Source organism: Myotis yumanensis, unplaced genomic scaffold (assembly GCF_028538775.1).
Source record: "Myotis yumanensis isolate MYYU_CA2020_CCGP unplaced genomic scaffold, mMyoYum1.0.hap1 SCAF_2, whole genome shotgun sequence".
NCBI lineage: Eukaryota > Metazoa > Chordata > Mammalia > Chiroptera > Vespertilionidae > Myotis > Myotis yumanensis.
The window spans coordinates 120,470,476-120,493,893 of record NW_027223753.1 but is presented as its reverse complement, the minus strand read 5'-3'; the positions used below and the strand labels follow the sequence as shown (position 1 = coordinate 120,493,893).

General features: G+C 45.0%; 1 pseudogene; it reads left to right on the top strand.

Annotated features, from left to right (window-relative positions):
• LOC139002571 (phosphatidylinositol 3-kinase regulatory subunit beta pseudogene) overlaps window positions 1-22,922 on the top strand; it is a 71,868-nt pseudogene extending 48,946 nt beyond the window's left edge.
• Window positions 22,923-23,418: the final 496 nt, after the last annotated feature.

Below are 23,418 nucleotides of genomic sequence, written 5' to 3'. Positions count from 1 at the left end.
GGATGAGGGGCTGAGGGCAGTTTTCAGGTGGGCCAAGCCTGCAACTGAAGCTTCCAGTCTCTCCTTTTTTTCTTTTTCTTTTTCATTCTGGGATTTATTTACCTTCTATAATTGAAACTTTGTTGCAACTCCAGCTCTGATGCCGGGATGTCTGAAAGCAGGTATCTGGGGTTTGTTTCACTTCTATAATTGAAACCTAGTTGCATTTCTGAGCTGTTGCTTTCAGGCTCAGAGCCGGGCACAGCAGGCAGGGAACCTTGGCTTCCTCCAGTGCCGGGGAAACCAAGCCTCATGTTCACTTCAGCTGCGTGGCTGCCTGCTGCCATCTTGGTTGGCAGTTAATCTGCATATCACCCTGATTAGCCAATGGGAAGCATAGCAGAGGTATGGTTAATTACCATATTTGTCTATTATCAGATAGGACTAGAGGCCCAGTGCACAAAAATTTGTGCACTCGGGGGGTGGGGGGGAGGGGGTCCCTCAGCCCAGCCTGTGCCCTCTCGCAGTCTGGGACCACTCGGGAGATAATGACCTGCTGGCTTAGCCCCACTCCCGGGTGGCAGAGGGCAGGCCCAATCCCTAGGTGCAGCCCCTGGTGGGGTTCAGAGCAGGGCCAATTGGGAAGTTGGGGTGCCGCCCCCTGTCATGCACAGAGCAGGGCGGATCGGGAGGTTGAGATGCAACCCCTAGTCACGCTCCGGGTAGGGCCGATTGGGGGGTTGAGGCACTGCCCCCTGTCACACTCAAGGCAGGGTCAATGGGGAGGTTGCGGCGCCACCCCCTGTCACGCACAGAGCAGGGCCAATCAGGGGGTTGAGGAGCTCCCCCCTGTCACTCACAGTACAGGGCCGATAGGGGAGTTGGGGCACCGCCCTCCATCACCCACAGAGCAGGGAGGATCAGGGGCTTGGGGTGCCGCCACTGTCACACTCAGGGCAGGGCTGATGGGGGGGGGGGAGTTGGGGCACTGCCCCCTGTCACACAGAGCAGGGCAGATCAGGGGGTTGGGGCGCCACCCTCTATCACCCACAGAGTAGGGCCGATCAGGGGGTTGGGGCGCCGCCACTGTCATACTCAGGGCAGGGCAAATGGGGAGGTTATGGCTCTACCCCGTCACACACAGAGCAGGGCTGATCAGGGGGTTGGGGCGCCGCACCCTGTCACACACAGAGCTGCAGGGTGATCAGGGGGTTGGGGAGCTCCCCCCTATCAGGCACAGAGCAGGGCTGATCAGGGGGTTGGGGCACCTTCCCCTGTCACGAACAGAGCAGGGCAGATAGGGAGGTTGTGACCCCACCCCCTGTCACACACAGAGCTGCAGGGCAAACAGGGGGTTTGGGCGCTGCCCCCTGTCATGCTGATCCCGGTGCTGGGAGGCATATTACCCTTTTACTATATAGGGTAGAGGCCTGGTGCATGGGTCGGAGCTGGCTGGTTTGCCCTGAAAGGTGTCCTGGATCAGGGTGGGGGTCCCCACTGGGGTGCCTGGCCAGCCTGGATGAGGGGATGATGGCTGCTTGCAGGCTGGCCACACCCCTTCATGGTGGGGGTCCCCGTTGGGGTGCCTGGCCAGCCTGGGTGAGGGACTGAGGGCGGTGTACAGGCTGGCCACATCCCCTTCAGGAGGACGGGTCCTGCTGGGGTGCCTGGCCAGCCTGGTTGAGGGGTTGAGGGCTGTTTCAAGCTGGCCACACCCCCTTCAGCCTGGGGGTCCCTGCTGGGGTGCCTGGCCAGCCTGGGTGAGGAGCTGATGGCTGATTGCAGGCTGGCCAAGCCCCCCAGCAGGAACCCTAACCCCATGAGGGTGTGCCCAGCCTGGGTGAGGGGCTGATGGCTGTTTGCAAGCTGGTCAAGCCCCCAGCGGGGACCCTCAACTCATGAGGGAGTAGCCAGCCTGGGTGAGGGGCTTATGGCTGTTTGTAGGCTGGCCATGGCCCCAGGCAACCCAGGCTTCCAGACCCTCCTTGAGCGGAGGCCACAGAGGCTGGAATCAGGTATCTGAGATTTGTTTGTCTTCTATAATTGAAACTTTGTAGTCTTGAGCAGCCAGCCAGGGCAGGCGGGAAGCTTGGCTTCCTCCATCACCAGGGGCAACCCAAGCCTCCTGTTCACTCCAGCTCTGTGGATGCTGCCATCTTGGTTGGGTTTATTTGCATACTTGCTCCTGATTGGCTGGTGGGCATGCCTGGTGGGTATGGCTTCTGAGTGTAGTGGAGGTATGGTCAATTTGCATGTTTCTCTTTTATTAGATAAGCCTAGAGGCCCAGTACACGAATTCATGCACAGGTGGGGTCTGGCCAGCTCGCCCTGATAGGGGCCAATTAGGCTGGGTTGGCAGAGGGGCGGGACCACAGGCGGTTGGCTGGCTGGCTTCACCCCCAATCAGGGTGTTGGGAGCCAATCATTGGCAGGGCCATTCAGGGTGTGGGGGGTTGTTGATTGGGGCCTGGATCAGGCTGGTTGGCTGCCACAGTGTGCGTCATAGCTACCAGTCATTCTGGTCATTCTGGTTATTCCACCATTCTAGTCGCTGGGCTTATATATATATATATATATATATATATATATATAAACTCTAAATATCAATATTTTTGAAATATTAAAATGCATAATATAAGCAGTTATAACCAAATAGGCAATGTGATATATAACAATTAATAAGACATTGCTGCTTTGGCCTTCAGAGCAGAGATTTTATACTTAAAATGATTTCCTATGCAATTTCCTAATGTTTTCTACACTGGAAAGCCATTTCCCCAAATTAATTAAAACATGATAATAGTAGTTTTCTAGCACATATACTTTACATGTAAGAAGAAAAATATTAATTTTTTTCATGAAACACATATTAATGTATCACAAAAACAAATGATCCCACCAAGAAATCTGGGAATGAGAGACTTTATATCAGCAGTCACCAACCGGTGGTCTGCGAACCACTGGTGGTCCATGAGGTCCGAAAGGTTGGCGACCGCTGCTTTAAAGAGTTTAATGCAGTGACTGTGTTTAGAAAGAATAGGAGGCAGATGATTCTTAAGCCTTTGGAGATTAGTTAGAAAATAGTTGGGAAAATTTTAAAAACAACAGCACACAAAACCAGAATAAGCACCTGATTTCTCTGTTATTCAAATTTTGAAATTTAAAAATATAATTTATTATTTGGAGCATTGAAAATAAGGAAAATATATAGATTATAGAGTACTAACAAGTTAGAATATATATGATTTAATAGCCAATTGTATTTGGTAATAAGAGCAAGGAACCAAGAAAAATTACCCTAGGTTTCTGTGTTGGAAGATGGATTGTGTTGTTTTGCCATGTTTGTTTTTTATTTTTGTTGTTGTTACTGGTTTTTGTTGTTGTTGTTTTGGGAGGTGAGTGAGAAAAGGAGAAAAAATAAACACGATTAATTAGAGTCTAAGAAGCTTATGGGATGTCCGAGAAATAGTGAATGTTCGGTAAATGCTTATTAAATGTATGAGTTTTTTTTAAGTGCCAACAGAGGGAATTGAGTTAGAACTATAGATTTTGGAATCATGAACACTCAGATTGAAGCTGAAGTCATGAGGATAAGTGGTCGATAGTATAAAAAGTGATATATACTTTGTATTTAGTGTATAAGATGCTTGTTGTGTTTGGCAATGTAAATTAAGACTTTAAGCCAAAGAGTTTTGGTGAAGTGTTGGAAGTAGACCTTAGATTGCAGTTGAATGGGGAGTGGAGAAATAGAAAGGAGGAAGCAGTGACAAGAATGTGACCTGCATTTCTCAAAATATTCTGCCAGGCTCTCATGCTGAGGTTGTGATTTAGTTTGTTTGGTAGAGCAGTGGGACTCAATGTGTCTCACAGTGTGATTTATACTGGTGCATTGTCATCAGCAGTGGTATCACTAATCTTAGCTAAAGCTCTAAGACTATATTGGAATGAAAAATATTACAAGGGTAATTTTAAAATGATTTACTTGTTTTGTTAATGAAAATGTTTTAATTACCTCTGTAATATCTTTTTTACTTTCTCCCATGCTCTTTTGAATAATAGAAAGAGCCCATGCAATAAGGATTATGTATGGGCTGACTTTTGTTGAGGCTGAAAAAACATTAAAAGCTACCTGAAACCATGACAATGAATGTTTAAAAAAGGAAGGTGAAAGGAGAACCAAGATGTTGGCGTAGCTAAATGCCTGTACTCACCGCCTCCCCCAACCACATCAAAATTACAACTAAAATACAGAGCAAGCATCATCCAGAACTGCCTGAAAGCAAATCCTACAACTAGAGAAGTAAAGAAGAAAGAACACTGATACCAGTAGGAGGGGCAGAAGTGCCGACCAGGCTGGACTGGCATCCACATGTGCTGCCTTTTTAGTCTGGGAGATCTTCTCAGCGCAGGCCTCCCTCCATGAGGAGCAAGGGGCCTCAGTCCCAAACCAGACCCCCATCCTGGCTCCCAGAGCTGGAAAGAAAAGTTCCCATAACTACAGGCTATAAAAACGACTGGAGATTGGGGCTTAGTGACACAGAGGCTGCTGGAGACATAGCTGATCCTCTTAAAGGGCCAGCACATGAACTGAACTTACACAGTCCCACTGCATCTGAGCTCCAGCACCAGGTTGAGGCTCTGGGGGACCCAGACACATACGAGGAGGAACTGGATTGTCTGGCATCAGCACAGGAACTGAGGGATGGCTTTCTCTCAGACAGAGGTGCTTGCAGGGGTCATTGTTCCTGTGCTGGAACCTCCCTAGTCATAGTGCTGACTGGCAGCCATTTCTGTTTGCTCTGCCCTGGTTATTCCCTGAGACTCTGCCCCATCCAATTTGCAGCCCCACCGAACAGTAGCTTTTGCATATGACTGGCCTGTTCTTGCTAAGGCTTCAGACTTTGCTAAATTTTCTCAAACAAGCCACAGCTGGGTCAGGAAGCTCCAAATCTATCAATAAAAGGCCCAAAACCTGGCACTAGCACCAGCCTGCCTTGCTTCGTAGCTGGGCCTTGCCTGGATACTTCCAAACCTGATGCAAATAGGAGGAATCTGCATATCTCTCTAGCTCCTGCCAGGTGGCCCTAGCCAGTGGCTGACTTTGCACCTCCTGAGACACATTGGTCAGCATCAGATCATACCAGATTACAACTTTGCACATCCATAAGCAACACACTCAAGGGGCAGACTTGGTGAGCACCAAAGGCCCACTGAAGCAAGTCCTGCTCCACAGGGGTGTCTCATGCACAGCAATTCTCTCACTGTGGTTGCAGCTGGTCCCCACAGCCAATTGGCCTGGAGGTCAATTCCTCCCAGTGACACCAACATCAATCAAGTCTCAAGCACAACAAGACTGTGCACACAGTCCACAAAGGGGTGCACCCAGCGCTCCCAGCTCAGGTGACTGGGGAAGCTAAGCCACTGGGCCCTCTAGTACACCTACTACCCAAGGCCAGGCTACAAACTCAAGGAGACATAGCAGCTCTACCCAATATATAAAAACAAACACAGGGAAGCAGCCAAAATGCAGAGACAAAGAAACATGTCACAAATGAAAGAAATGGAAGAAAGCAAACTACTGGATATAGAGTTCAAAATCACAGTTGTAAGGTTACTGAAGAATCTTCTTGAGATCTCAAAGGGATTTAGTAATACTTTCAAGGATCTTAGTGAGAATGCCAAAAAGATGGAAAAGGACCAGTCAGAAATTAAGCAAACACTGACTGAAATAAAGAATAATATACATGGAGTTCAACAGTACAGTAGAGGATTCTGAGAATCAAATCAGCGATTTGAAATATGAGGAAGTAAAAAACACCTAATCAGAAGAGCAAAATGAATCCAAAAATATGAAGTTAGTGAAAGGAGTCTCTGGGACAACTTCAAGTGTACCAACATCCAAATTATGGGAATGCAAGATACTGGAAACCTATTTGAAGAAATAATGACAGAAAACTTCCCCTACCTGGTGATAGAAATAGACTTACAAGTCCAGGAAGCACAGAGAATCCCAGACAAGAGGAAGTCAAAGAGATCACACCAAGATACATCATAATTAAAATGCCAAGGGCTAAAGACAAAGAGAGGATCTTAAAAGCAGCAAGAGGAAAACAATTAGTTACCTACAGGAGAGTGCCTGTATGTACCAGAAGCCAATTCCAGCATGTCAGCAGGGCTGAATCATCTGGAGATGGCTGAGGGCATTTCCCCAAACCTCAAAGGATGCATAAAATAATACCTTGCTGCCAGACAACTGAGGGCATCTTAATGTACATGTTATTGCCTCCTACTGGCCAAATCCCTGAACAGCTGTAGGCAGTTTTTCCCCAATCTGACAATGGATTCTGTATACCTAACCCTACCCTTTGAAGTGTATGCCTTAGGATGATTTGTGTTAATAAAAAGCAAGGGGTCCTGAGACAAGGAGAATTTAGCTCCTTTAGCTAAGTCTTCTCTGACTCCCCATAATGCCTTCCAAAATTATGTTTCGTCTCTGGACTCTTATTTAATCTACACACAGCGCCCTCTCCAGATTCCTGAACACTTCTAGATGCTGGATCAAGACCACTGGCACATATGACTGTCAACTGATTTCTCAACAAAAACTATGCAGGCCAGAAGGGAGTGGCAAGAAATATTCAAAGTGATGAATAGCAAGGACCTACAACCAAGATTACTCTACCCAGTAAAGCTATCATTTAGAATTGAAGGGCAGATAAAGAGCTTCACAGACAAGAAAAAGCTAAAGGAGTTCATCACCACCAAACCAGTATTACATGAAATGTTGAAGGGTATTCTTTAAGAAGAGGAAGAAGAAGAAGAGTGAAAAAAGAAAGATAAAAAATATGAACAATAAAAAGGCCCATAAATACATATCTATCAACAATTGAATCTAAAAATCAAAATAAATGAATAAGAAATGTAATGAATATAATAAACTGGTGAATAAAATAGAATCAGAGGCATGGAAATGGAACAGACTAATGATTCTCAGAGGGAAGGGGGTGGTGGGGGCGGGAAGAAATTAAACAAAGTTCTTATATGCAACTATGCATACCCATGGGCACAGAAAATAAGGTCCAAAGGCCTGGGATGGGTGGTAACTGGCTGGAGATGGACAATGGCAGGGAAAAAGAGGGACATCTGTAATACTCTCAATAATAAAGATTTATAAAAATAAATTAAAAACAAAAAAAAGGAAATGTAAATTGAGGATAGGTAGATGGGTAGCCATGTACAGGCAAACATTGCTCTCCACTAGCAAGATAAAGCAGGAGATAAGAATGAACATTTTTGCTGATAAGTAAAAACCTTAGTTATGGAAATTCAACAGATAAATGCTTTAATATATAAAATATATTTTCCATTCCTAATTTAATAAAATCAAAATATGTGTTATGTGTTGAATATAATATATTTATTTAAAATTTATGTAATAAATAATAATGATTTATGTTTTAAAATTTTTTTAAAAAATAAGCATTATTTTCATTGAAAATTTAAATATTAAATGTATTTCTTTAATAAGTCATATCAATGTATAATCCACTTACAAAATTATGTGCCAGAGTGCCTAAATGTGAGTTTCTGTAATGAATGCTTTTTTAAAATAACTGAAATAAAGCTTTGTTCTTACTGGGAAGCACAAGGGTTTGAGGAGATTCCACATAAGAAAAGAACTACAGGAAAAATAACAGCAAAATATTGGAATAATTTGCGACCCCCTTAATGACTGTCTTCAAATTTATTAGGTAGGGCACAGGGAACCTGTGAGAAAGAGTGAGAGGAAGTAAAACTTTTACAACCCTTTCTCTAAATTGGCTTGGCATAGTGACAGAATTTTTAGAGGAAATAAATTAAAAAAGGAAAGAAAAAAAAAAGATGAGATTCAGAACATGTTACACCAACGGATGGTGCCGTGGCATACTGAATGTGTGTAGCTGAAGGAATTTTCTTGGAAGCAGTTGCAGGAAGGACCCCTGACCTCTCCTTTCTTCCTGAAGTAGTTTTAAGATTCTCATGTAAGAGATGTCAACAAAAATCCCAGAAGACTTTTTTGAGAGGCAAAAGAGAGTTTTATTCATATATGGTTTGCAAACCAAGGAGATGTAGTCTTTGGCATAAACCAAAAGTATGTTCCAAAGAGAGACTTGGGACAGAGTTTTTAAACAAAAAACAACCAAGACCTGATCTTTAAGGAAATTGGTTGATAAAGAAAGCAAAGCCACAGTACATATTGCACTTTTTTTTACTGGCTTGGGAAAAGGGGCTTTTCAGGTTTTAGTTAACTTAGGATCAGAAGGTGGGATCAGGAGACTTGGGCAATGGTTGGTGTCATAGGCATGGTAAGCTGAGGGGGCCAGATCACAAGAATGGACCAACATCCCAATTTACCCAGGAGCCTGCAAGACAAACTGCTAAAACAAGTCCTATGGTTAAATGAACAATGCAGGGAGTGCAGTTTACCACAGAGACAGAGTCAGAGTTCAAACTGCCGAAGTGCTTAGTCATTCTGCTGTGGCTGGAAATTAGGCATTTCCATGGGATCACGAGAAAAACATTTCAAAGATCCATACAGGGGAGACTGTGATGTGGTGACAAGGTGATTTATTTGTTGTAGCTGCCAATGTCCCATCTCACTCCATCCCACCATGGAAAAGTCCAATCGTGTTTTCAGCAGCACCAAAATAAAAGCCGATGTTCAGAGTTCCTGCTTCATATTAAAGCTTAGTCCTGTGGAGCCCACACAGTCTGCTGTGGGCCCCAAGTGGCCACTAGACCCACATGGTCATGTGCTCCCAAGGGAGACAGTGTGCCATTAAACAGGTGAGGGAGGGGGAGGGGCAGGGGAGGGAGAGGGAGAAAATAATCTCCTGGGATTATAACCAAGAGCCTTTTTTTTAAAATAATGAGTCAACTTCCTAAGTTTCCCCAGGCTTGCATTGGGGTCTACCTCCTGGCTAGCAATCTTTTTCCCAGGTTAGACTGACAGTCCTCTATGCTTAGTACCTCCCCTTGTGCCATCTTGACTTAATTGTGCATGTCCTTATCTCCCATGGCACCCCTGCATACAGCATACAATCTGGTGCTGGAGGAGGAAAGAAAGGGGTACTAATCCCCTTGAAGAAACAATGCTGTGATTCCCTGTGGTGTGAAGCTGTGGCTTTCTGATGAAGCACACTGTCTGTTTCCCAACTGAGTATGCTCAATGAGGTCTGACTCCCTCCTTGCTTCCTTTGCCATTAATAATTATCTAAGTATGGTAATATTTTAAGGAAGGCCAGAGATCAAATTGCAGAAAAGTCTAGATATTTGGTCACCAAATTATAATATTAAAATACTCAAAGATATTCTCTCTATACCCAGAAGACATGAGCATCCTTACCTTCAAAGACAGAAGGACAATAGAGAAATCCCAATGAATGAGCCTTGCTGATTTCCTCCATTTTGTTGTAGATGGTGGGAACAGCACCAGGTGTCTGACCGGTGGGGTAAGACCGAACATGGGTTTGGCAACCTTGGTACTTGGATTCTAGTACTTGGATGCTAGGAAAGAATTCAGGGCAAGACCCAAAATGTAAGAGAACATTTATTGGGTAAATCACAGAGGTCGAAAAAATAATTCCTAGAAGAAATGGGCTTAGAAAACAAGCTATGGAAGTAAAGGAGGTGCCTATGGAGCTTGGGAGTGAGGAAGCTAATGGAAATGTGCCCAGTTAGGGGGTGGGTGATGAGAGGGGAAAAGGAAAGAAAGAAAAGGCACAGGCATGCTCCTGGGAGGGAGGTTCTCCTTCCTAAGGGTTGTAAGGGTGGAGATTTTAGGGAAGGTCCCAGGGAAAGATCTTAATAGAATATTCAGTAGCTTTGTCCATTTAGGGTTGTGGTCTCCACTGATTGATTGGCCCACTTAATTGATTGGCCCAGGGGTCATTATTCAATGCAGCTGGTCCTAAGGCTGGCTTTGTTGTTTATCTGGGCCTGGAGCTGAAATACAACTGGAGCCATAGATGTTATCTCTAGGGAGGAAAGGTCAGGGAGTCCAAACCTCATGACCAACATATGCTAGGGGAGGGAAAGTCTCCCTGAAGGCAAGGTCCCACTCTATTATTGATTGTCCATTGCAGGGCACCTGGGCCTTTCCACCCTGATGCACTTCTGTCCCTGGCCCATCATCCTTGCTCTGCTCATGCCTGTGTAACTGCTTACAGCCATTTGACTTCCCTAAGCTCATACTTATCCTATTACATTTCCCCACAACTTTCCACTTTTTATCAAACCTACTGAAATAGGGCTTTTTTGGGTGAAATAGGCAGGTTTAGGGACTTTTTTTAATTAAGGAGGTCCATGGGAAAAGCACATGGCTACTGAGCTGCAAAAGGGTACATTTCATAAGACCAGGGACTCGGGAGAGACAGCAGTTACATTTCCATAAGATAAGGGAACTGGGAGTAGCAAAAGATACACATTTACAAAATAAAGGGAAGGCAGCCCCTCATTCTAAGAGGGAAGAAGAAGAGCCCAGAGAACAATGAGGGAGGAGGGCCTCACATGTCAGGAGTTACTATAGTGACGAAATCAAAGGGGAATAGCAACCAACAGAGCGGATATCGAAGCACAGCCTTTATAAACGGGGGTGGGGGGAGTGGGGGGAGGAAGGAACTCGGTGGGATTCTTTCCCTCTTCCCACGGGAGAGTCTGTGCTTGTTCTTCAATAGATTTCCACATTTGCTATCTTTGCTATGCCATCTTCCGTCAGTGGTTTCATTCTTAGACTCCGATGGACAAAGAGCTGGGAAGCCATCCTGCCCAGGGGAACACCGCGCATTCGAGTCCAAATATCCCGTATCACTACTATATACACTCTCAGGTTTAACAGTTTCCTGGGGGTCTTCATTTCCTTATGAAGGCTTCTATGTCACTTAAAACTTTGTATTAAGTGAATTTGTATTTTTTTCCCAGTTAATCTGTCTTTTGTCAGATTAATTTACAGGGGTCTAGCAAGAAAACCTGGAAGTGTGGAGGACAAAAGATATATTATTTCCTGCCCCACAGGAAGGAAACACAGCTAATCGTAATGATACCTAATTTTTGGACTGGAACCCAGATTCTTTGTCCACTGGAATCAAAGAATGAATCCACGGACAGAAAGTGGTATAGCAAAGGTGGAGATTTATTGAAGAACAAGTACAGACTCCCACATGGGAAGAGGGGAAGAGTCCCAAAGAACTGACTCCCAAGTAAGGAGGGGGAAAATGGTCCCACTGAGTCCCTTTTCTCTACAGCTTATAAAGGCTGCAGTTCCTGTGTCCTGATATCCCCTCTGATTGGTCAATATTCCCCTTCTATGTGTGAGGTTCTCCCCGTTCCTTCCATTTCTCTGGGCTTTCTTTTTTTCCATCTGGATAAACGGCTTCCTTCTCTTTATTTTGTAAATATAGACCTTTCCTGGCTACTTCTAGTTCCCTTGTCTTATGTAAATACAACTGTTGCTGCTCCCTGGTCTTATGGAGATGTAACAGCACCTGGCTTCCTTGTGTTATGGAAATGTACCTTCTCCCAGTCTGCAGCCCCATGCTTTTCCATGGACCCTAATTCTAAAAAATCTCTAAGCCTGACTATGTTCCCCAAAATTCCTGTTTCAGTAATAAGACAAAAAGGGCTTGGAAATAAATATTTTTTAAAAAAAGTAAAACAAACAAAACAGAATATGACACTGAAAGGGTGAGGGCTACGCCCTCCATCTTGCCCTCTATTTTTGGGCAGCAGCCATGTGCTCAGCAAGGAGCTTCTTCCCCGAAGCCCAAGCCTCTGCTAGCCACACCTAGGATTTCTTTAAACTAACCAATGATAATCAAGGGAAGTGCACGCCATAGATACGACCACATCCTGTGTAACAAGACACTGACTTGTGCCTGGCCAATTGGCAGGGCCCACAGTCCTCTCTCCTCCCCTTACTTCAACGCCCCTATAAACCCCTCTACCCACAAAGCTCGCTTTCTCTGCCCCCTGCCTCTGCGTAGGCGAGTGTGGTGGACGGGGAGCCCGAGCTAGCTCGAATAAAGACTCTTATGCTTTTGCATCAGACTCGGCTGGCTCCCTGATGGCCTCTTGGGGATCCTGAAATCTGGGCATAACAAAACTCCAAAACATGCCATTTTGACATAGGATTATTTTGAGCCAAAGACAATTGAGGAACAGCAGATGAAGAAAAAGTTCTAAAAGCACAGCATAAGTTTCATTTTTGTAAAGAAAATTTACATTAAAAAGGACATTGTCATTTGTAGAGATGATTCTTTCTCCCTAGCCGGAATAGGATGGTTCTTAACAACTCTTATCAATGGAGAAGACATTCAGTGAATCTGCATATGAAACCTTGCTAAACAAAACTTGTTTTCCACCTTTCCATTACTCTCCTCCAGAAACTCCAAATCCCTTTTTCTTCCTCTAGACTTTTCTTCACATTCTTTCCCCCTTTGAAATAATATATATATATTTTTTCTCTTATTAGTCTGTTTTTGTTTTTGTCAGTTTAATTCACAGCACTCCCTGCCACTGAACCTAGGATAGTCGGGGCAGAGGAGGGTGTGTGTGTGTGGGGGGGGGGGGGGGGGGGGGAGGGGTTTCCTCCTCTATAGACACTGTTAAGGTGAGTCTTATGGATGAAAAGGGGCCACATGCTAACCTGACTAACTAGGGAAGGCCTTCGTGGCGGCCTTATAAACTTGGAAGCCTAAAGTAACCACAAAGGATGGTCTGAAATTAAAAGCTTTTAATTAAAGAACAGTTTATAGTGGGTAGTCATGTCCTAGGCCAGTATCTTCCTTGACAAAAATCAACTTCAATCTTTACTGAGCCTATTGTCTTTTTTTTTTTTTTTATCACAGATAACCTACTGTGGAATGTCAGGGTAACCCAGACCCCTCAGGGCACAACAAAGAACTCCAGGGGGCTTACCACAGAGTCCCTCATTGTTTTTGGTATCCATTAACTGTTGATTGTCAACTGTCCTGCACCCACCTAAGAAAAAAGATGTATGTGTCTATCATTTGTCTTTTGAATCCAATCTCAGAGCTTCCCCCATTTTCCTTTCTCTGGCCTTCCTAATCTATCACCAATGGTGCCGGAGGCCGGTCCATCCTTGCTGCTTGACGCAGTCGCTGCAGGAAAGAGGCATCTGCACAGCATGTGTTTCAGTGGACCTGGCGTATGTAGCATACTGTTTTTAATATGTTTGCTCCCTTTAGCGCCATGTGTTTTAACCAAGGTCACCTCTCCGAGAAAGGTTGTTTCCCCAGGTGGGGATCTTTCCCTGAGGTTAGGGAGGGGATACAACCCCTTAATTAAGTGCCAGGCGGGTAGTTAAGCTACATGGTCTTTACTCCCTGGAATGAAGATGAGAAACACCTTGTAATAGAAATTGACAGGATTAAAATCGGCTGGTATAAATACGGATGTAACAAGACAATAAACATCAGATCCTCATCAGTTCCTGACCAGAACTCCGACCAGAACTTTGGCTGGAATTCCTGGCTATAGGTCCTGACTAGGCTGCTGACCAACTGAAGGCTGTCTTCGTGTCATTCCTTCTTCGCCGACTCCGTCCACACCTTTGGGGACCCCTGGACCTGCTGGGATTGGACCCCAGCACAATGGAGTTCATGTAACCCACTTATGTCTCCTCTTTTAATTGTAATGTATAAAACAAGGTGAAAAACCGCCATTCTCCAGAGCATTACCTCAATATGTTGAGATTCTACTTTCAGGCAAATGTCAACAGTTTGGCTTCAATAAACACACAAAAATTCTTTATAGGTTTGAATGTTTCTTATGTTAACAGTCTGATTTGTCATTATTTTCTGGTAATGTTGCTGTTGTGATACTGTTGCAAATAACCTGTGATAACTGGAAAAGTGAGTGGAGCGTTTTTCCTAGGGTCATGTCTCATGATACTAAAATAGGAAATTTAGGGGGATATAGGCAGGTTTAGAAAATTTTAAAAAATTAAAGAGGTCCCTGGAAAAAAACACAGGGCTACAGACTGGGAGAAGCTACATTTCCATAAGACAAGGGAGAGGCAACAGTTACATTTCCATAAGATAAGGAAACATGGAGTAGCAAAAGGTCTATATTTATAAAATAAAGAAGGAGGCATATAGCCCAGAGGGAATCAGAGAACAATGAGGGAGTTGGGCCCCACATGTGAGATTTGACCTTTGAGCTCAGGAGTTGCCATCCTGACCAAATCAAAAGAGAGATAGTGGCCAATCAGAGGGAATCAGGACACAGGAACTTGTAGCCTTTATAAACTGTGGAAGAAGGGGTTGGGTGGGACTCTTTTCCCCTCCCCACGTGGGAGTCTGTACTTGTTCTTCAATAAATTTCCACCTTTTTTTGAGTCCGATGGAGCACAGGAACCATCCTGCCCAGGGGAACACCACGTGTTCCAGTCCAAAAATCCCATATCAATGCCAAAGAATAAGCTCTGAGGACCAGAATATTTAAGCAAAAGCATGGAAAATTTATTACAAGCAGATTCAGACTTCCCAGCGGAAAGGGGGCCCCCAAAATGGGTTGCAGCAAAGCAAATTGTTCTAGTGGTATATCTGTGTTATAAGCCTGCTCTATATCTACCTGTGTCACCACCTGATTGATTCCCTTATTGTTTTTGCCCAGCAATGGACCTGAACTTTCTCTGTTTCTATATGTACCTACACCTTGTTGCTGCAGGCCCTCTCTTGGGTTCCCAAAACATTTTATTATTTCTGCTTGGTTGGTTTCTGTGATTAGGCTTGTTCAAATTGCTGTGTCTGCCCCTGTCTATGTTCTACCTGCCTTTGTTTTCTGCTGGATCCCTGCCCTATTTGCCTGCATTTCAAGCTAACTGCTCTCACCTGATTATTAATGAACAGAAAAGGAGCTGCAGTTTATAGGTGAAACAGGAATTTTAGGGATACATAGGCAGGTTTAGGGAATTTTTAGAATTGGGGTCCATGGAAAAAACATAGGGCTACAGATGGGGAGAAGGTACATTTCCATAAGATAAGGAAGCCAGGTGCAGTTACATTTCCATAAGAAAGGAAGCAGCAACAGGTATATTTCCATAAGACAAGGGAACTGGAAGTAGCCCAAAAGGTCTATATTTACAAAATAAAGAAGGAAGAAAGCCCAGAAGGAATAGGAGGACAATGAGGGAGGAGGGGCTCAGGAGTCACTATAGTAACCAATTCAAAAGGAGATATTGACCGATCAGAGGGGATATCAGGACACAGGAACTGCAGCCTTTATAAACCATGGAAACCGGAAGTCGGTGGGACCCTTTCCCCCCTCCCCATGTTGGAGTCCATTTGGTGGGACTCTTTCCCTCTCCCCACATGGAAGTCTGTACTTGTTCTTCAATAAATCTCCACCTTTGCTATACCACCTTCTGTCTGTGGATTCATTCTTCGACTCCGGCAGACAAAGAATCCGGGTCCAGTCCAAAAATCCCGTATTATGTGCATGCCCAGTAAAGTCTGGGTGACATAGGGAAGATATGTCAGCCATACGTGGGAACAGGTCATTGTCCAGGATAGATATGGCCACTGCAAGGGTGCAAAGTCTGAGATACTTAAACTCCTAAACAAAGGAGTTCTGTCTCTTGCACACTGGGCTCCTGGCTCTCTTGTTGCAGGGCGTGTGCTCCCCTGAATTCACCCACATAGCTCATAGCCATGTAGACCCTACACAATGCACTAAAGGACCATGACCAGCCTGATGCTACACCAGACCCAGCTCCACCATGGAACGGAAACTCTGGTCACTGGCTTTGCTTCTAGCTCAGCTGAATCCCAGCTACACATCTACCAGAACTGGTTTAAAGGAAATGGGAGTTTGCAAACCCAGGGATATAAATCCATACAAATAAAGCTCCCTATCACATCTCATCCTCCTGTGGGGGCCTCCAGTAATGCTTATTCCAGCAGTACCCCAAGAACCCCCCTCCCACTAACAATGGAGAAAGGCCATCCATGCATTTCTCTGATAACAATTGTTATTACTCATTCTCACTTGTGGTGAATTATCTATATTTTTGTCTATTTAATAAGATATGTGTGTTATATCTTGTTAGCCCTTTAATGGTGAAATACTTATTTTCCAATACTATTAGGAAATTTATTAAATCTCTGTATCAAGTATTTTAAATACATTTTACTTTAAAGAGGAAATAGGTCCTATAAATACAATGCTAAACAGAAGATTAACTAAAACCTTAATAAGTTCCCTCTTTGGCATTGATTATATTGTTTGATGGCATTCTTAGCTTTCTATTCAATTGGTTTAGCCTAATAGATGGTTGACATGTTTTCATATTTATTTCTTTTCAGCAAAAGCTTCATTGAACCAATTGCTTCTTTTTTCTTCTTATATCCTGAAATATAACAATAAAGGCATTAGGTTGGCAGAAGACTGTTAATTGCCAGGCATTAGTGTAGGTATGTACAGAAAGGGGCAGCACACTAAACCTGACAAGCTCAGGGGAAGCCTGCATTGTAACTACATAGCCTGAAATTAAACTTTTTTTTAATGACTAGAAGCAGTTCATGGCAGATAGTCATGTCATAGGGCAGTATTTTTTCTTTTTAAAAAAGGTCAATATTCACCTTAATTGATCCTATATCTTTTTATTTTTGCATCTAGGATAACAAATCTGATAAACATGCCTTTGCAATAACAAAGTAATTCCCCCTTTTTCAGGACACCTCAAAAAACAGGCACCACACCCGAACAGAGACCACAACCCCCCTCACTGTTATCAAGTTCATTGTTGACTGTTAACTATCCTATACCCACCTATGTAAAAGAAGTATGTGTCTATAATTTTACTTTTTATCCAATCCCAGAGGTTCCACCCTTCACCCCCTACCCTACCCCAACCCACTCCCACCACCACTTTGCTTACTCTCACCTCCCCAATCTATCACCAATGGATTTCATGTAACCCACTTACAACTTTTCTTTTGATTGTAATGTATAAGGTAAAAAATGGCCATTTTCTGGAGCATTTTCTCAGTCTGTAGAGCTTTTCCTTCCCAGTCATTGTCATCAGTTTGGCTCAAATAAACTCATAAAAATTCTCTACAGGTTTGAATTTTTCTTATGTGGACATAGGGGAGGAAAAATAATTTTCCCTCTATCCTTCTGAGTTATTGGCTGAGGCCCCTGTAATAAAAAAACAGATTAACAAGAGAAAATAGAAATATATTAACATATAAATCTCAGATATACATGGGAGATACATGGGGGAGGATCAAACTTCCCTCTACCCTCAAGGTTCTTCTGGCTGATCTAATAATCAAATAGACATCAGACATATTAGCAAGAGAAAATAACCAAATTTAGTACATACACATGTATGGGAGCTACAGCGACCCCCACATGTATATGACGTTGAGATATAGAAAAGGGAGATGGAGGTATAAAAGATGTCCTGAGCTATGATAAGGTAAAGTTCCTTGAGGCTTCAAAGGGTCATTGAAGGATGAACCTATGTTTAGCAAGTAAAAGTGTGACTTGACATGTCTAAAAGTTTATCTTTTATAGGCAAGGTCTCTGATTAAAATTATTCTGGGCAGTTAGGGGTGGGGGCAGAAATTTCTCCAGAGCTGATGGCTAATGTTGCCTTTAGCTCAAAATAATCTGCATAGCACAAAGACACATCTTGGGTTGACTACTTCTGAACCCTTATAATACCCAAGGAAAATTAGTAACTCTCAGATGGATCAATCCATCACTTTATAACCCATCTTCAGCTAAGGACAAAAGAAAGTTTGGGGTACAGTTATGGGATATTATAAAAAAAAGAGAAGCATCCTATATAATAATCCTATATAATAAAAGGGTAATATGCAAATCAACCCTAATGGTAGAACGACCAGAACGACCGCTGGACCAGTCACTATGAGGAGCACTGACCAGCTCTTGGTCCCTTTCCCAAGCTGGCAGGTTTCAATTGCCTGATGACCACCTGCTGTAGGGCCATGGCCAGCAAGCAGGTGGGAACAGCTGACCATTCGGTCCCTTCCCCCAGCCGTCAAGCACCGATCACCCGATGGTGAATGGGGAACTGGGAGTGGGTGTGGGAGGGGGACAGGGCTGGCTGCAGGCAGCTTGGAAAGATGGCCCTGGTCACAGGCCAGGCCTAGGGACCATACCTGCGCATGAATTTCGTTCGCTGGGCCACTAGTAGTAAATAAGAGCAAGGTTTGTTATTAGATTTAAGTAGATGCCTTTTCCATTGATTAAATTTTTTATGATTTAGTCATCCTTTATTACTTGGAACAAAGAGAAAGATGCCCTTACATATAGAGATCTTTGTTAGGCACATTCTTGCACCCCATCATGCTCTGCTTAGGGCTCTCACCCCTCCCTGTGATTATTCTGTTATTCTCATTACTAGAGTCCCAGTGCATGGAAATTTGTGCACTTGGGAGGGGTCCCTTAGCCCAGCCTGCACCATCTCACAGTCCAGGAGCTCTCAGGGGATGTCCAACTGATGACTTAGGCTCATGGGGAGCAGGCCTAAGCCGCAGTCTGGCCTCCCTCTGCAGGAGGCGACCGGGTGGGCTGATCAGGGGATGGAGCCAGCCAGCTGCCTCAGCCACTGCTGCCAGTGGCCTCTCTCTGTGGAAGGTGACAGGGCAGGCCAATTGGGATGGTGCCATCCAGCAAGAGGCTGGCCCTGCCCCCTCCCCCAATTGCCCCTCCACCACCATTGGTCGCCACTGCCCCCTGATTGCCATCCTCTTCCTCTGCCTGCTGGCACATGCCTTGGCTGTCCTGGTGCCACCTGCTTGTTGGCTCCAACCCCCACCAACCAGTCATTCCACTGTTTGGTCAATTTGCATATTACACTTTTATTATATAGGATAGGTCTCATGATTAATGGCCTCTGGCTTCCAGTAAACCACCTCACCCAGTTTCCAGTGGACTGCCTATACCTGGCCCCCACCTGTACCTGGTCCAACTGGTTACCCTGACTGACCCTTACAAGAGACATAAATATCCCACTTGCCCTATTCTGCCCTGCTAATGCCATTTTAGTCTCAGCCCTTATTCTAGAAGATGTAATAAAATTATAATTCTTTACCCTGTTTGGCCTCGTGCATTCCTTCTTCAGCAATCCTAACATTTGGTGCCCAAACCCGGGAGGGTTCCACAGGGAAGGAGAGCCATTGCCCTGACTTCGGTCATCCTGAGTTTGCTACTTGGAGAGCAGTAGGCAGTGACAACTGGACCTGGGCTTCCCTCCAAATCCTACTCAGGTGACATGATTGCCGACCTCAATTAGGCCTTCCTCCCTTACAAGCCCTCTGGAACCAGCCAAGAAGGATGCCAGATTGGGGACCTCTCCTTCTATTGCTGACCTGGCACTGGACACTGGCTCATTTCATCTCTGGTAAGTGACAATTGGATCACCACCCCTCCAGATTTCTGATTTGCTGTATCAGACAAAAGACCTAGTGCTAGGCCAGAAGTCCTCTCCAGTCCTACCTTGGCCCTGGGACCAGGTCCCACAGTCTTCCTTATTTCAGGGGACACCTGCCACATAGATTAGACTGTCCTCCTCTCTCCATGGATTAGACTAGAAGGTGGGGATGCTATCCCTCTAGTCTAGCTCACCAGGTGTCCCTTTGTTGCTGACCTCCTCTTCCCAATTTACACCGTGGTGAATTCTTTCTCTGCCCCCCCGCCCCCAAACATTCCTCTGGAATGTCTCCTTCATAATCTTAACACACTCAGCCTTTTCATGGAGGTCTGGCCAAAGCGCCTTATCTTCTATTGTAATACTGCCTGGCCATAAGATAAATTAGACAATGATTTACATTGGCCCGAGAATGGAACTTTCTAATATATATATATATATATATATATATATATATATATATATATATATATCATAGAGGAAAGGAAAGGGAGAGAGAGAGAGAGAAACATCAATGATGAGAGAGAATCACTGATTGGCTGCCTTCTGCACATTCTCCAGGACTTAGACAATTTCTGTTACCACAATGGGAAGTGGTCAGAGATCCCCTATGTCCAGGCCTTCTTCACACTTTGTAATTGTGCTTCTCTGTGTCAAACCTGCTCTACCTAGCAACTCCTACGTCTCCACTCAAAACCCCCTTCTGCCAACCCCATACCTTTACACCCTGAGGCTTCTGATCCCTCCCTCCCTGACTGTCAGGTCCTTCAGACCCTCCCTTTGACCCTTCTGATCACTCAATTATCCCTTCCCCTCCAGGTTCCTGGAACCCACCTCCTTATGCCCCTCCAACTGCCCTCTCCTCATCCATCCCCTCAACCTCCTTACCAAGCCCCCCTCTTACTTGTTCCTGGACATCCCAGCCTCCAGCCCCTGTCCTCCCCCTCTAAGAGGTAGCCAGGGCCAAAGGTATTGTCCAGGCACATATCCTATTTTCCATGTCCGACTTCGCACAGATTGAGAGGCATATTGGGTCTTTTTCCACCAACCCCACCACCTTTACTAAGGAATTTGAGTATCTGACCCAGTCCTATGACCTAACCTGGCATGAAATCTATGTCTTCCTGCTGGAAGCCAATTCAAGCATGACAGCAGAGCTGAATCATCTGGAGTGGCTGAAGGGCATTTCCCCAAACCTGAAAAGAATGCATTAAATTGATTGTTTGCTGCCAGACAGCTCAGGGCATCTTAATCTACATGTTATTGCCTCCTACTGGCCAAACACCTGAACAGCTGTAGGCTAATTCTTCCAATCTGACAATGGACTCTGTATAGAAACCCTACCCTTTGAAGTGTTTATCTCTGCCTCACTTCAGGACAATTTGTGTTAATAAAAAGCATGGAGTCCTGAGATGAGGAGATCTTAGTTTCTTAAGCTAGGTTCCTCTGACCCCCAAATGCCTTTCAAAATTATATTTTGTCTCTGGACTCTTACTTAAGTTACACCAGCCCCTTTTCCAGACTGCTGAACCCTTCTTAATGCCGGAACAAGAACCCCGGCATCATCCTGTCCTCCTCTCTCACTCCAGAGGAGAAGGAGCATGTTTGGCTAAAGGCTCAGGACCATGCCAATGCCCTCCAGAGACAGGACATGGCAGCCAGCCCAGTTGGCACTGATACAGTCCCCCAAACTGACCAAGATGGGACTATCAGGTCAATTCTCCAGGGTGCCAGCTCCATAGCCATATGACAACCTGTCTCATTGCTGGACTCAAAAAGACTGTCCTTAAGGCAGTCAACTATGACAAACTTAATTAAATCACTCAGGGACCTTATGAAAACCCAGCTCTCTTCCTCTCCCACCTCATGGAGGCCTCACAGAAATTTACCACCTTGGACCCCATCTCCCCAGAGAGAACCCTTATTCTGAACACCCATTTTATATCCCAATAAGCCCATGACATAGGCTGCAAACTTAAAAAAAAATAGACACAAGCCCACAAACCACTCAAAAAGACCTCACTAACCTGGCTTTTAATAATAGAGATGAGGAGATCCAAACCCAAAAACAAAGGCCAAATCAGGCCAAGGCTGAGGCCCAGAAGGAGGCCTTCCAGCTCCTAGCCACCGCTCTCATGAACCTGAAATGAAGTGCCAGTCTTCCTTCCAAGGGTAAGTCAGTGGCTAAGCTTCCTCCTGACCCATGCTTCAAAAGCAACAAGGACACTGGGCCAAGTCCTGCCCAAATTGGAGACCCCCACCTGGCCCCTGCCCAAGGTGTGGAAGGGAAGGCCACTGGAAATCAAACTATAGTCTGGCCCCTCCAGGTCAGATGTCCAGCAAAGCCACTCTCTGGATTCAGTTTGGAGCTCCCAGACTTCCTAGGACTGGCCACAGAAGACTAAAGCTGCCCAGGCCCTGACAAGTCCCCACAGATTTACAGCATCAGGACAGAGCCTTGGGTAATAATTGTGGTGGAAGGTAAGCTGATCATTTAAGTGACACTGGGGCCACTTATTCTGCCCTTCCCGAATTCACTGGGACCCTTGTCACCTCCTCAGTCTCTATTATGGGGGTTGATGGACCAGTCTGACAGCCATTAGCCACCTCACCTCTGACCTGAATCCTACTAGACACCCCCTTTATCCACTCTTTTGTAGTTCTACCTCAGTGCCCAACCTGCATCATAGGGAGGGATATTCTCTCCGAGTTTCATGCCTCTATCACCCTAATTTCCCTTGACCTTTATCCCACTTGTCAGCTTTGACCTTTCTCCTTCTCCTAACATCTTCACCCCTCTATTGCAACCCATCGCCAACCCATTTCCATTCATCTCAAAGACCCTAATACTGACCCTTGCAAACCTCAATATCCGATCCTATTAGGACAGAAGGGCCTCCAGCCCATCATTAACAGATTTTGATTGTCCAGCCTCCTAAGGGTCACCAATTCTCCCTATAGTACCTCCATTCTTCCTGTCTACAAAGCAGACAGCTCATATCACCTAGTCCAGGATCTTCGCATCATCAACCAAGCTGTCCTTCCCATACATCCAGTAGTCCCCAAACCTTACACCCTCCTCTCTTTGATCCCAGCTACCACCATCCACTACACCATCCTAGACCTCAAAAATGCCTTTTTCTCTATTTCCCTTGCAGAAGACTCCCCAAACCTATTTGTTTTCACAGGGACAGACCCTGATTCCAATATATCACAGCAACTAACCTGGACTATCCTGCCACAAGGATTTAGGAACAGTCCTCCAGGCATCCTACAGCACAGGAACACTGAAGCCCAAGTGGATAGGCCCACACCAGGTACTCCTGAGCACTCTGACAGCAGCCAGGTTACAGGGCTATCCACCATGGGTCCACTCCTCCAAGTTGAAGCAAGTCCTCATACCCCAGGCTCCACTGCCAATGAGCTTGTATTGGAGCATCAGCCTCAGACCGACTTGTCTCAAACTTACAAAAATTCCTGAGGAACCGTGAGCCCCAGATCCTTACCCTAACCCCCTATGAGCTAGTTTTCCCCAATTGCCCTCACTGTTCTGTTTGTGCTGGTCCCTGTCTCTCAGCCCCCACCTCAGCCAGCCCCCTCCTTAAACAACAACCTACTACAGAACAATTCTATGATCTTATTCTATCCTTACTCAAATAAGTCTCTAGTACTGATACACAGTTACTGACTTTCTTGTGGGATTGTTATCTTCAGGGATATTTCATAGACTTTTCCTGGGACCAAATAACCTCTTGGCTAGAAGTCAACTCTGGGGATTAACTTAACTAGAATTTAGTCTGGGAAGCCCTTTCTCACCCTTTATTCTGGCTGACAGTATTCCTAGTGATATCCCTCGTCATTTTTGCTTTTAATGTTCCATTACCTTATACCATCTTGTTGGAATTACACCCATCGTTGTTAGAGTCTACAATGACCGCCCCCTTCCCCCAAACATTCTCCTCCTCTTATTGTGTATG